Source organism: Anastrepha ludens, chromosome 2 (assembly GCF_028408465.1).
Source record: "Anastrepha ludens isolate Willacy chromosome 2, idAnaLude1.1, whole genome shotgun sequence".
NCBI lineage: Eukaryota > Metazoa > Arthropoda > Insecta > Diptera > Tephritidae > Anastrepha > Anastrepha ludens.
This window is the reverse complement of record NC_071498.1, coordinates 61,540,043-61,555,989: the sequence shown is the minus strand read 5'-3', so window position 1 is coordinate 61,555,989 and position 15,947 is coordinate 61,540,043.

Sequence of the window (15,947 nt, the reverse complement as noted above, 5' to 3'; positions counted from 1 at the left end):
AACTTTGGCGGCGCACCCTCGCGTTCTTCGTCTTCCAAGCCAAAATCACCACTTTTAAAGCGTGCAAACCACTTCTGGCACGTTCGCTCAGATAGAGCATGCTCACCATAAACTTCCACCAAGATACGATGACTTTCGGCTGCTTTTTTCTTCATATTAAAATAATGAAGAAGAATTCCCCGCAAAAACACATTATTTGGCACGAAATTCGACATTTTCAAGTGTGGTAAAAATATTGTTGTTTACGCTTCAAATAAAAAACTTATACTGACGTTTGTGCCTTACGGCAGTAGCTCTCCAATGAATGTTTGGAAATGTGGATCGATGGAATAATAATCAAGTTACGCCATCTGTTGTAAAACCGCACGAACTTATTCATAGTCCTATATTTACTCAAAAACAAATAGAAAAACAAAAAATATTGTTTATGCCAAAGCGCTTGAATAAAGAATAAAGAAATAAATAATATGAAAACCATATCTTTTCTGTTCTAAACCATATCTATTCTATTTTAGTGTGCCCAGCGAAGCGGGTCGGGTTTGCTAGTATTTATATATATTTGTATATATTATCTAATTTGTTGTGAAAAACACTTTTTATATATACCCACAATCGGGCGTGACAAATTCTGAAGCAATTTCAAATGACGACATCAAAGAATTAAAAGAAATGATGAAGCAGGTCTTCACACAAATGTCAATTCACACAAACATCAATGAATACTCAAACATTGCTCGTTAACAAAATAGATCGACAGCACAAGTAAACTGAAAATAGTCGCTTGGAATGCACACTGAAAGTGTTTATAAACAATAATTCAATAGATGTATTACCAATTTCTGAAACACACTTCAGTGACAAAAGCTTTGCAAGAATATCTAGTTATAAAATATTTGTCACAAACCACCCTGACAACAAAGCTCATGGTGGCACAGCGATAATAATTAGGCAAGACTTAAATGCATTGAATTAGAAAAATACGAAAAAGTAAACATACAAGCGACGTCGATCCACATTGAAGACGAAGGCGGTAAACTAAGAATCTCTGCTGTATATTGTCCCCCAAAATACATAAATTCCATATCACATTACTACGACTTTTTGAAAACACTTGGCAAACGATACATAGCTGGCGGGGATTATAATGCTTAAATCCAATTTGGGGTTCAAGATTGTCGAAATCCAAAGGACGTAATTTACTGGAAGCCATAAAAAGGAATAACAGCAAATTCATAAATAGTGGTGACCCAACATACTGGTCAACTGATCCAAAAAAAAGTCCAGATATGATCGACTCTTTTATAACCAAAAACGTTAACCAAGAAGATATGTCAATTAAATCGTTTATTGAATTGTCATCTGACCATTCCCCAATAATAATGATATATCAGAGCTCATACACGAAGAAATTCTCGAATAGAAACATATATCACAAAAAAGCTTGCTGGGATACATTTAGAGAAATAGTCACCTGTAAACTTAACAATAAAATAAGCTTAAAGGCCTTTGACGAAATCGACAATGCGATAGATAGCCTATTTTCTATTTTAATGACACAATAATGAACACCACTATGAAATCTCCTCCACAAGAAACTATCTGTTCCACGAGCTACAACATACCTGCACACATCCAAGAAAAAATCAAAATCAAAAACCGCTTACGTAAACGCTGGCAAATAACGATGCTCCCACTTGACAAAAGCAAGCTGAACGCAGCTAAAAAGGAAATCAAACAAATGCAATTCGACCATAAAAATATGAAACTTAAGAAACGCATCGAAAATCTTGGACCCGGTATAACGACAAACTATTCACTATGGCAAACTACAAACAAAATCGAAAATACAATTTGATGGTAGCTGGACTAAAAAAAATCTTGACAAGGCTGACGTTCTCGCAAAATACTTCAAAAGTACTTTCACCAACAATACGCCTAATGTAAACCTTTCCCCCACCCACGCAAAAAAAATCCATGCAAACCAAAAACTGTTACATTAGAAGAAAGAAATCACCAGGATACAACCTAATAATTGGAAAAATTTTAAGAGAACTCCAAGAAAAGGGGCTTAACTATATAAGGAAATGCAAAGATCCTACGCAAGTAACTTCGTATAGACCTATAACTCTACTGCCAGTATTATCAACAATTTTTGAAAAGTTACTTTTTGACATAATCGATCCCATTATACAAAAGGACAAATAATACCTTGCCACCCTGGCTCGTGTGCCACTCCGCACTCTCTCCCTTGCCCTCAGCATCGTACTCAAATCAACAGGTTTCATCTCCTATGATACAATTGTCTAAAGTATTATCCTGTTCGTCACTTTCCAATACTTCACGACTTTTTTTCACACGCAATCGCTTTTGTTCATCAGTCAAAACCTTTGGAACCAATTTGGCACACACTGCGCATTTCAAGTTTTCGGGTCACGATTTCCCGCACATTGTAATAAGTTAAATTTAACTCTTCACTGATCTCACGTAGACTAGCACGACGGTCAATGTTCAAAAATGCACGAACCCGGTTCACATCTTCGTCTGTTTGCGTCGTAGAAGGCCTTCCAGATCGCTGTTCGTCTTCGACGTCCTCCCGGCCTTCCTTGCACGACTTGTGCCACCGTTTTACCTGGGCACTGGACAGAGATTGGTTCCCTCCTTACGTAGCCCAATGGTTTCGGTACTCGTTTTGTTTAGCTTTACGCAAAATTTGATCGAGTAACGTTGCTCCAACACATTTTTAAAACAGCTTTCACGCGCTGAGCGATGTTGACTGCACCGCTGTTGCCAGCGAACTGGGACCGGTTTCTAGTGGAAGGGGAAGGTCCAACGATAATTTTCCCCCACCAGTCGATTCAGTTGATCGCTTGGCAGACGCTCCGCGCAGGAAGGCTCATTACTTTTCAATCAAACCCTATAGTGGTATTGGCTTCTAAATACTATTGAAACCCAAAACGAAAGAAAAATTGTAAATATTTTAAGTTGAAATAGAAACAAGAATAAAGGGTTAAACAAAAAAAAAAAATATATATGAACAACTAGATATTTTTTCTTATGAATAAGTTTTCAAAAAACTTAATGCGAGTATTATTTATTGTTGGCAAGAAAAAATTGTGTGGCTCGAAATTTCGAAAATTGCAATTTTCGAATATTTCGACTCAAAAGGTTGCCGACCCATGCTTTAAATCATAACTATATATTACACAAAACATCTTTCGGGTGAAGTTTAAACCTCGCTTTCTTCTGTGTGTTGAAGTAACCCGTTTGCTAACCGTGGCTTTGATGGTTTGAGAAGGGAGTGGCAGGTACATAGAGATCTGCCTCTCCACATGTTTTCCGCAATAAAGTTCATTGCTTCTTGAACAGCCTAGACCTCTGCTTGAAACACAGATGCGGACATTCCAAGAGCAAAGTGTAGTTTTGTCCCGCTGGATTCCACGTAGACACCAGAGCCGAAACCGTGCTCGGCCCAGGAGCTATCCGTGAAAATGGGAAAACAGGCTTTGCCCGACTTTCTGTGAAACTTGTTATAATTTCTAAAAAGGGTACGAATTGAAGTTTAAGTGTGTTCAGTTTTGAGTATATATCCTTTGTATGTAAGCCGATATATTGAAAGAATATTAATGCTTTATTACCAAACTTTCTTCCAACTTTTAAGAAAATTCAATTAAAAATTTAGTTAGTCTGGTTCGAAATTTATAACATTTTGTTTGCCGAATATGTATGTAAGTGAAATCATTAAAAAAAATAGACTTGAAACTTCAAGGCTTCTGAGCTATTTGATAAATATGTAACTTGAAAACTCGAGCGTAAAGTAATAAACAAAGATTATAAGTATCATAGGAGGTTTTACGAAAGAAATAATAATCGCATGTTATGGATTGATCAACGGCGAGCATCGTAGTCGATGGAACAATGAGCTGTATGAGCTTTACGACGACATAAACATAATGCAAGCGAATAAAGAAGCTGCGGCTTCGTTGGCTGGGTCATGTTTGTCCGAATGGATACAAATGCTCCGAAAGTATTCGATGCGGTACTAACTGATGGTAGTAGGTTAAAAGGAAGGCCTCCTCTGCGTTGGAAAGATCAGGTGGAGAAGGACTTGGCTTTACTTGGTGTGCCCAGAGCAAGAGAAAGAAACGATTGGCGATCTTTGTCAAAATCGATCAATCAAGAAGAAGAATTATATAATATTTGCAAATATAAAATAAAATTAATTAAAAAAACATTTATTTCATAAATAGATTCAATCTCTTATTTTTTTGAAAGATTTGCAAATCGATTAAAACATCGTTTTGTTTTTGAATAACTTTTTTACTAAATACAAAAAAATATATTTTGAATGATGAGAATCTTTATTTTGATTTACACGCTCCATTTCTTGTTTACTTGTATACTGCAACTGTCTAGTTCACAAGTGCCAAATATGATTGATGTACGCCATTTGCAAAAATTAAAAATCTTCCGATGGGGTGACTAATTTTACGCCGTCTTGTATTTCAATTGGTGAACATTGAATTTAACACTTTCCTCCATTTAAATTCCTCTGTTATCATGAAGTGAAAAACCCCTTGCCTGAGCAGAGAATGTTAATGAATGTTATTTAACATTTGCGCCTTCTCATTTCATTGACAATTTCTGCTGAAAGCAATCTTGTTGTATTTGATGCCATTTTTTCGTCGCTCGATGCACGCACATGCAAGTTTGATGTGTATAACAGTTAGGTTTCAGTTCTACTTCCGCTATGCAATGCAACATCTCTATACGACATTCCGTGTGTTGTAGCATCCAAGTGCGGTATTAATGGCGGATGGTGTTGTGTGTCCTATTAGTTTTCAAAGAAAAATTCAATCAATTATTGAGTGTTTAATTGAGAATAAAGTGTAGAAAACGATAACAGTTTAAGTTGAAACTGAAATTTCGCAGTTGAAGTGAAATTCAAAATTGTGAATTTATTTCAGAATATTTAGTGAAAGAAGAAAAGTTGGTGTGTGAGACAAGTGTGGTGGGCCGGAGACAGTAGCCGGAGTTGTTAACGTAATTGAAGTGCGTCTAGCAAAAATACATGCAGTCAAAAAATACGTATGTATGTAAGAAGCAATTGAGTAGGATGGAGATCCGCGTAAAATACTTTTGAAGAAAATTGCGAGTCAGGTGGGAGTTGTACATCCATATATTTACCTACATACATATATGAAATGTGCAAGTGATTTATTGTCTAAATTAAAGAAATTGATAATAATAAATAAATTTAAATATCATTTAATGTGATGAATTAATAAAATAAAACGAATTTATAAAAAGTTAGTTGGAAGAAAATGCTTTGAGCTTGTGAAAGCTTATACGAAATATAAAAAATATAAATAAAAAGATGATTCAAGATTAATAAAGTGAAATTTACATAAATAAGTGTTTTAGTGTAATAATTTTAATGTTGATATTACCAATTCGTCGTATAAAAATTAGTGAAGCTTGAAAAAACTTTTTAACTAATAGTGGTAAGTCTTTGAAATGATTACGTATTTACATACATATTTTATTTACATACATAATTAACGAATTAACTCCGAATCGGAGTAAAATACAATAGATAGATAAAATAATGAAATAAAAATTTCTAAAAGTTGTTATAAAATAAATGTTGATTTCGAGAATTTTAATATGTTTTTTTAAAAATACTAACATTTTGTTATCTGTTATAAAACTACTTATTGGAAAATTGTAATATGTCTTTTAAAAAATACTGAAATTTTGTTATCTGTTATAAAATTAATGAAATAAAACTTTCTGAAAATAATCAAATAAAACTTTCTCTTCTAATAATAATTTACCAGCAAGAATCCTTAAGCGTTTCCTTTTAAGATAAAAATATTCCCACAGGGCCGAAAATGTTAAATGTTGGTAGCTCAACATAATATTTTTTTTTAACATTTGCACAATTTTAATTTATTTAAATTAAAATAATAATAATATAACAAATAACAAATACTTGCTCAGACGCGCTAGCAACAAAGGCCTTCGGCTGATAAAACATAAAAACAAAATAAAAAAATGTGAAATTGCTACGAAAGATGATACGAAAAATGATTGGTTTAGGCTAATACAAAATCCACAGATTTTCTAAACTAAAAAAATTAATTATTTTGTAGCCTGAGTGTTTTAGGAGCCACCAAATCTTTTGGTGCTCTTTGACTTGACCCATTCAAATTTCAATTAAATTTCAAATTCAAATAATGAAAATTCTAATGGATTGGGCAACCTTTTTTATTTTTGTGTAGAACCATTCATGATATTTATTTTTCAAATGTTGGGCGCAACTGCGCTGTAACTCGGCTATCCGTAAACACCGATTTTGAATGGCTCCTTGGAGGACTTCGGTAGGTATCTCGTGAATAACTTTAGTAATTTCGGCTTCCAATGCCTCAATCGAAGCTGGTTTATCCACAAAGCGTTTAGACTTTACATAACCCCACAAACAAAAGCCCAAAGGTGTGATATCACATGATCTTGGTGGCCAATCCAGTGGTCTGAGACGGGAAATAAATTGTTCACCGAAAGGACGACGCAGTAAATCCATTTTTTCACGGGCTGTTGACAAGTAGCGCCTAGTTGCTACTTGTTGGAGATCACGAGCTTCAATGGCATCAAAAAGCCATTCGCCATTCACTGTTACACTGGCGCCATCCTCGTCTTTAAAGAAATATTGGCCGATGTTTCCTCATCCTCCATAGGCCGCACCAACGGTTGCTTTCAATTGATGTAATGGCTGTTCTTGAGTGGCTTCGGGCTACTCTTCAGCTCAAATACAGCAATTTTGCTGATTGATGCTGCCATTAAGCCAGAAAGTTGGCCTGAGCGATGAACACTTTACACAGAGCGTTGATTTTCGTAATAAAATCGTACGATTTGTAAACGTTGTTGAGGCGTAAGCCTTTGCGTGATAAAATGTCAATGAATACTGAAAAAAAGATGTATTGAGTAGTCATGTGCGATCTGTCAAAAAACCCTATTGGAAAAAGTACCTCCAATCTGATCACCCTTTATTTCTTCAGCCTCATATTGCTGCGCTAAGCTCTAAACAAATGTTTTGTGGGAGTCATTATTCCATTAAAATGTGATATTTCCAGTGGAAATACCATAGCTTCTCCCAAAACCCTCGCGCAGTCATTCCAATATTGTCTTTTTCTCATAAAAGCGATCCGACGCTCAAATGATACTCCATACTCCACCTTTTCTTGCTTACCACCACTACTGCTCATCTGAACCGAATTTGTTATTTTCAAATATATTGAAAATTATCATTCGAGATCATAATTTTCTTAGACCCGTTTCTTAAACTTTTCTCCTTTCACATTACGCCCAGCTTAATTTTAGAAACATTTGTTTTACATTCTCGTACAATAAGGGTACTTTTGGTTCTCAATCTAAATACGTCTAATTTTTTTTCTTCACTACTAATTCATTTATTTACTAATATTTTTTTTAAGTTTCGTTTCCAACTGTAATTGATCGCCTCTAGGCAAGCAATAGCAAGCCTCTAAGCAATTTTAGGCCATTAAAAAGCTTTTCACTAAAAACCATCTGCACTTCAGCATAAATTTTCTTTTCTCTGCATAAATTTTCTTTTTCTTCTTGATTGGCAGGCGTTTCCTTCTCACACTAACCGGCGCCAACTGGACACACCAAGTGAAGCCAAGACCTTCTCCATCTGATTTTTCCAACGCAGAGGAGGCCTTCCTCTTCATCTGCTACCACCAGCTGGTACCGCCCGCATCGAATACTTTTAGAGTCTGTGCGATTGTAGCTATTCGGACGACATGACCCAGTCAACGAAGCCGCTAGATCTTTATTTGCTGCGCTATTTCTATGTCGTCATAAAGCTCAATCAAATTCAAGCACGCTTTGTTAAATAAATTCTGGTCGCAATCAGAAGTTTGGTTCTATCAACCGTTATCTAGGTTGGGTTAGGTTTTTGTGGCAATCGGCTCAAAATAGCCAACTCATTTAGATCGACTTACATAGTCTATCGTTGTGGTACCACTGGTTAACATGGGAATCTAAGAGTTTATTCACCATGGAACCATTTAGACGCTCTTATGAAGCAAAAGATAGGTTTTATTCCAACACGGGATAGTTTCGTAGGAGAATCAAAAAAGTATTTTCCTAACAACCTTGCTCTACTCCTAGCTAAGGCTGCACAATTACACAGGAAGTTTTCTATTGTTGCTTCCTCTTTCTCATCTCTACATATTCCGCATTTTTATTCACAATAATAAAATTTTTAAGATTTGTTTTTGAGATCAAAAAAATTTTTTCACTAAAAATATATTTTTTTATAATAAAATTTTGGAATAAAAAAAAATTCTCCCTGAATAATTTTCTCACTAAAAATATTTTTCCCATTTAGAAAAAAGTTGTTCAAAAACAAAATTAATTTTGCGCCACCTTGTACAAGTGTATTATTGTAGGAATGTGTTCGTTCATTTTGTGTATTTTTGTATACATACATACTTTGAACCAATTTTATCATTTCACGACATTTCCTTAGCATGTTTATCATTTCCTCAAACTTCCGGCATATTTCTAACTTCAAATTTTATTTCAAATATATTTTCATCAAACACTCATACCATACATCCATATGCATACGCAAACACATATATGTATGTATATGTAAATATGTATAAAATTACACATAATTTCCACCGCATCGTACTTTTACCACTGACTGACTTCCTTTTCGGACGCATTTGCTTAGCAAAACTTTGCAGACGACGCAAAGCTTCAGCACAATGCACTAACCTCTCGCCACTAGACTAACTAACACCAACAATAAACTTTCCACGCTTATCAAAACCAAGTTTGCGACTGGGTTTGTGCGTGTGTGTGTGATTCGATATTTTAGTACGCCGCATAGAGGGGTTGTTGGCGTCATCAGCCACCGCATTCCATCATTTGTTTGTTTTTGTCGTGGCATTTTGCCGGTAAACACAAAAAAACAAACAAAAAACAGTGAAGCGAAACAACCAACATCCCCTAGCGTCAGCTTCAAAAAACGGTTGTAGCGAGAATGTTAATGCGTTGGAATAGCAGGTCAAACCAAACTTCAATTGTTCAAACCTTCAAACTGCTGCATGTAGAACGGCGACGTTTCGAACAACTGTTTGATTGCCATCGAGCCAACTAAAACGAACCAACTGAACACCTTCCGAAAAACAAAGTCTCCCATCCATCCATATACACACGCACTCATCTATGTACCTGTCTGATGAGCGTAAATCCCTTGCATGGTTCTTTTTGTTATTTATGTATGCGAATGTGTGTGATGATTTTACGGCTGTGCGTCTGTATACAAGTTTAATTTGTTGGCTGTGTTTGTGTTCTACGCTGATTTAACGTTTGAAAACAAACAATTTCTGGAGGCAAACGCAACGCAATGCCGAAATTGTGAGATGTGAATACCTAAAACAATAAAGTACAGTGTATAACAGTCCATGGATTAGCTACAATTGCAATTAAAGTTATGTATGTATAACCCAGCAATTGGAATTCGCAGCTCAAGAAATAAAATTAAATGTAGAAAGATTTGCATTTAACATTTTTCGCAAAAGAAACTATCCTTTTCAAAAGACAACAACGACTAATTGCTGCACACTTACAGGCGAGGCAAAATTTAGGCACAACTCGCTTAAACAAACATTTCCATAACATGTCTGCTGAGAAAGTAATGAAACATATGTCACCACCTGAGATACAGATAGTATATGAAAATTACAATTTTAACTCAAACACTTTGGACCTAGCAAGAAAATTTTGAAGGAAACATCAACTGCTCTTTAAACTTGTCGGCCCGAGAGTTTAATAAGCGCCGAAGAGAACGAAAATGCGATTACCGTTACGATACATTTAGAGGTTAGTAGAGAAAACGGCTCTTAGTCTAGGATTTCCACCAGAAATTTTCGAACAAAGCAATTTTACCAAACAATTAAATGAGAAATCTTGTAGAAAACGTTTTTGCCATATATATTTTTTGAGCACCCCTGGAGGTTACTGCAGTTCCAGTGAGATGAAAGGAAGTTCTTCTTCTTAATTGGCGCGATAACCGCTTACGCGATTTTGGCCGAGATTAACAAAGCGCGCCAGTCGTTTCTCTCTCGTGCTAACCGGCGCCAATTGGACACACCAAGTGAAGCCAAGTCCTTCTCCACCTGATCTTTCCAACGCAGAGGAGGCCGCCCTCTTCCTCTGCTACCACCAGCTGGTACCGCATCGAATACTTTCAAAGCCGGAGCGTTTGTATCCATTCGGACGACATGACCCAGCCAACGAAGCCGCTGGATCTTTATTCGCTGCGCTATGTCTATGTCGTCGTAAAGCTCATACAGCTCATCGTTCCATCGTCTACGATATTCGCCATTGCCAACGTACAAAGGTCCAAAAATCTTACGCAGAATCTTTCTCTCGAACACTCCAAGCGTCGCTTCATCGGATGTTGTCATCGTCCAAGCTTCTGCGCCATACGTTAGGACGGGCATGATGAGAGTCTTGTAGAGTGTTAGTTTTGTTCGTCGAGAGAGGACTTTACTGCTCAATTGCCTACTTAGTCCAAAGTAGCACTTGTTGGCAAGAGAGATTCTACGTTGGATTTCAAGGCTGACATTGTTATCGGTGTTAATGCTGGTTCCTAAATACACGAAGTCTTTTACAACCTCAAAATTATAACTGTCAACAGTGACGTGGGTGCCGATACGCGAGTGCGCCGACTGTTTGTTTGAAGACAGGAGGTACTTCGTTTTGTCCTCGTTCACCACCAAACCCATTCGCTTTGCCTCTTTATCCAGTTTGGAGAAGGCAGAACTAACAGCGCGGTTGTTAAGGCCGATGATGTCAATATCATCGGCATACGCCAGCAATTGTACGCTCTTATAAAAAATTGTGCCTGAGCGATTAAGTTCTGCGGCTCGTACGATGCTCTCCAACATCAGGTTAAAGAAGTCACACGACAGCGAGTCACCCTGTCTGAAACCTCGTTTGGTATCAAACGGCTCGGAGAGGTCCTTCCCAATTCTGACGGCGCTGCTGGTGTTGAGCAACGTCATCTTACATAGCCGTATTAGTTTTGCGGGGATACCAAATTCAGACATCGCGGCATACAGGTAACTCCTTTCCGTACTGTCGAATGCAGCTTTGAAGTCGACGAAAAGGTGGTGTGTGTCGATTCTCCTTTCATGGGTCTTTTCCAAGATTTGGCGTATTGAGAATATTTGGTCAATGGTGGACTTTCCAGGTCTGAAGCCACACTGATAAGGTCCAATCAGTTGGTTGACGGTGGGCTTCAGCCTTTCACACAATACGCTCGCTAGAACCTTATAGGCGATATTTAGAAGACTAATCCCGCGGTAATTGGCACAAATTGCAGGATCGCCCTTCTTATGGATTGGGCAGAGCACACTTAAATTCCAATCGGCAGGCATGCTTTCATCCGACCATATTTTGCATAGGAGCTGATGCATGCACCTTACCAGCTCCTCGCCGCCATGTTTGAATAGCTCAGCCGGCAGTCCGTCGGCGCCCGCGGCTTTGTTGTTTTTTAGCCGTGATATTGCTATTCTCACCTCGTCATGGTCGGGTAACGGAACGACAATTCCGTGGTCAACGATTGGGGGATGAAAGGAAGTGCCAATCTTAAAAAGTACTCCAACATTATAAGCTGGACAAATTCATTTTTATTCTGTAAGACGGAAGTCATCCTGATGACACGAGGTCACATGTCACCCAAGGTCAGCATATAACTAGGCGACACGTCGGTAGTGACTCAAAAATCGGTGAAATACCTAGGCATTCAACTCAATTGCAGACTTACGTTCTTTGCCCAGATACGGCACACGGCTACCAAAGCACCGAAGATCACGGGAATGCTAAGCAGATTAAGGCGCGCCAGCACAGAGTAAAAGAAGGCTGATCATGGCTTCCACAAACACAATACTCTTGTACGGCGGCGAAATATGAGGAGATGCGCTGAACTGCAAAACCAAGCGCAAGGCACTGGAGGCTATACAACAAACAGGGGCACTCAGAGCTGCTTCAGCCTGCTGCACTGTTTTAGGCGCAGCAGTTTTTTGTGATCAGTGAGTTACCTATCGACCTTATGGCCCGAGAATAAGTGAATGTGTGGATGCACCATTAACGCCTCGGAACGGAGATGCCAAACCATGCAGCGGGGGCAAAGCCGATTGGACACTGACTCGAGTGGCAGCTGGACGGCGAAGCTGATGCCTACACCTCATGAGTAAGGTAAGCGGTCCCAGGTGCATATACTGCGCAGCACCGAGCGATGACGCCGAGCACATGTTCTTTAGTTGCGACAGAAGACTCGTGGAAAGAGATCTCTGATGGATATCGCGTCGACTGATGCGATCGGCAAGATGCTTGAACGCGAGGATAACTGGAATGCGGTTGAAAGATATGTTGAAGGCGTATTACGGAGAAAAAAGATAGACCTTGAAGCAGTACAGTAAAACGAAGTCTCACTGACACAGACATAGCCTATAGCATGAAGCTGGCTACAAGTATGGTGGACTCAGACGTGAACGAATTGAATTGGTCCATTTCAAGGACGTCGTTCTTGGCCCTCCCGAAGTAAAGCAGAAAGTAGTATCGGGAAAGGAGTCTCCACAGAAGAGGAGAAGGAATTGTTTTAGTGGCAACACCACTCGATGCAGTAGGCGATGGTCGCTGTAATGTAAGTGCAAAGGAATTGAGTAACCTACCCCACCCACCAAAAAGAAAAACCTCGTAAAAACACCCGAACTCCCTTATTTGTATATACAGAGTTTTTTTAAAGAGATTCCATCTATAAGATTATTCGGAAATTATTATTATCAATTTGATTTAAAGTGACTGAAGCCCGCATCCTCGCTAAAGCAAGCACTGTTACGGTGACCGCTTGGTCCATTGATTTTTTACCCGATAATTTTTTATGGCGCGTATTTCAAATTATAGATTCCATTGCATTCCATTCACACATATTTGTGTGTAGTGGTATATATGCTGTACTGAGTAATTTAATATTCATTCCTTGTGTTGAAATCAAACACTGTGCAATTTGTTGCAAACCAGACGCATCGCTGCATTGCATTCCATTGTTGTGTCTGCGTGGCGATGCCGATGGTAAGCGGGTATGAATACTCGACGTAACGTGCACACGTACAATACATGCTCTCATACTCACTCACACATACATATGCACGTATGTAAATTCCGACTATTTGATTTTCAGCAGCAACTCTTGCGTGTTGGCCAAAGAGTGCTTTACTTATATAAAAAAAAGTAAATGTGTGTATGTACAATACATAAAGCCATGCAAACATATGAACGCCAATACAAGCCAAAAGCAAAGCTCCAATACGGCTTTAGCTGTGCACTCCATGTATTTAGATAGATAAACCAAGCATAATTTTAGGCGCCCACACATGTTAATATATAAGCTTACAACATATAAATGTAGCATACGAATATCGCAGCTGTTTCAACCGCTTTCAGTGATTTTCAGCATTTTCAGCAGTTGCACCTCTCAACTCTGTAGATGCTGCATTTATTGTGCTGTGTTTGTGTGCGTATTTGTAGGCGAATTCTGTCACTCGTTTAATATCTATTATGCAGTGTAATATTTACGAGCATGATTATAATTTTGCGTTTATACGCTCTGATATTTGCATTTGACCACATACACACATACAAGCCTTATTAGTGAGCGCAAGCAAATTGCTAAGGCAATGGCATTAGAGCCACATACACATATGCAGACACAACGGTATACATAAATATTACATGCGCTTTTTGCATTATTTTACGAGGGCTGCCGAGGAAGTGCTTGGCGTAATAAAAAAATATTTTATTCTCCGTTGGAAAAACAATAATTTCCAAAAACCTCGCAACGGTAAAAAATAAGTTTACAGAATTGCGAATTTTAATTCCATCCTTAAAACCCATAAAGAATTTAAGCGATTATACAAACAAGTTGCTTTTAATTGCCCAACTAATTTTAAACTACTTCGTCTGATAAAAGATCCCACAGACTCCCGTTACCTATAAAGTATTCAAATGATGCAGTGTATTTTATATTTTCTCTGAAAATGCAATAACGTTGAAATGTATTTTTCTGTTTAGCTTAGCGTCTTAAGTCATTCATTTTTTGAAGAAAAGTTGAAAAAATTAAAATTTTTTAAAATGGAAAACGGACCTCACTTGAAAAAAGAGAAGACGTTATTCGTCATTATAAAGAGGGCAAAAGCCAACGAAAAATTGCAGAAATTGTTGCTATTAGTTCCTCAACAGTTCAGCACATTATAGAAAGGTTTCGCCCCGAAAACCAAATAAAATATTTAATGATGCAGATAAGAGGTGGATTGTTCGCAAAGTTAAAGAAAAACCCGATTTAAGCGCTCCAAAATTAACGAACGAAGTCGAAAAATACTTAGGCAAGATCTGTAATCCTGAAACTGTTCGTAGAATTCTGCGCGAAGAGAATTTTCATGGAAGGACTGAGCGAAATAAGCCGTTGGTTAATGCTCATAATAGAAAACGAAGAATAGAGTTTTGCAGACAACATTTGGACAAAGACTTTTCGTTCTGAAAGTCCGTTGTTTTTGCCGATGAAAGAAAATTTAACCTTTTCAGGTCTGATGGGAAGTTCTGCGTTTGGAGAAGACCAAACATCACCCTTCAACCATGTAATTTGCGCTCTACAGTTAAACAAGGCGGCGGCAGTGTGATGGTATGGGGTTGCATGTCCTATGCAGGAAATTTAGCATTTGTCGAAGGAAAAATGAATAAAGAGATGTATCTGGATCTGCTAAAAGATAATTTAGTACAAAGTGCGAATAAAATGGGCATTAGGGATTCGTTAAGGCATATCTAGAACTGCCCACATGTAGTCTGTACTACTCTGTACCTGCACAGAGTTCAGATCTTAACGTTATTTAGAATTTGTGGTCAGTGCTGGAAAATAAAATAAGAAATCACAATATTTCTAATGCTTTTGATCTGAAACGGGCACTACAGGAAGAATGGGATAAAATTAGTTCCGATTATACAGCAAAACTTGTAGAATTCCCGTTTAAAAGCTGCTCTGAATCAAAAGTGATACCCTACTAAGTATTAGCCGTAATCATGAAATAGAAATATTAATGTGTTTATGTTTCTTGAATACTTTTAATTTAGTGTATCATTTAAGCTGTGAACTCACAACTGTAACTGAGTTATTTTAATTTGCCATATCTTTCTTATAAGGAAACATTTATTGTTACTTTTGTTATTAAATAAAACATGTTATTTAACAAAAACAAATATAAGATTTTTTTCTGTAATGGAAATATATTTGTTATTTTAATAATTTTTTTTTAGCTGCATCAAATAAGCTGTGAGTCACTACATGCATTTAACATATTTTATTGGTTCAGTCGATATAATTAAGATAGAGATTACAAAACAACGGCGCATTTATCTGTTAGATAACTGGAAAAACTACCAACACCACTACGCTTTCTTAAATCCGTCTAGATCAAAGATATCACTTCCTTCCGATCTGCCATTAAAAGTTCTCAAACCGTACTCGCGCCTACGCCTGGGCCACACTATTCTCACACATGCACACCTCCTCCAACGTACGCTGCCAGCCGATTGCCCCTTTTGTGACGAAACCGCAACCTTAGATCATATTCTACAATCTTGTCGAAATCTACACACCTTCAGACAACAATTCTTTGGATCCTCTCCTGCACTGGATTTTCTTAAAAAGCCATCTGCAAGCAATATACTGACTGTCTACAAATTTCTAAAAGCCAACGACTTGTTAAGACGGATCTAACATGTACCTTTGTTTATTTTATTTAGTTATAAGCATGTAAATATGATAATTACTTAACGTTAGACCTTATTTAAAG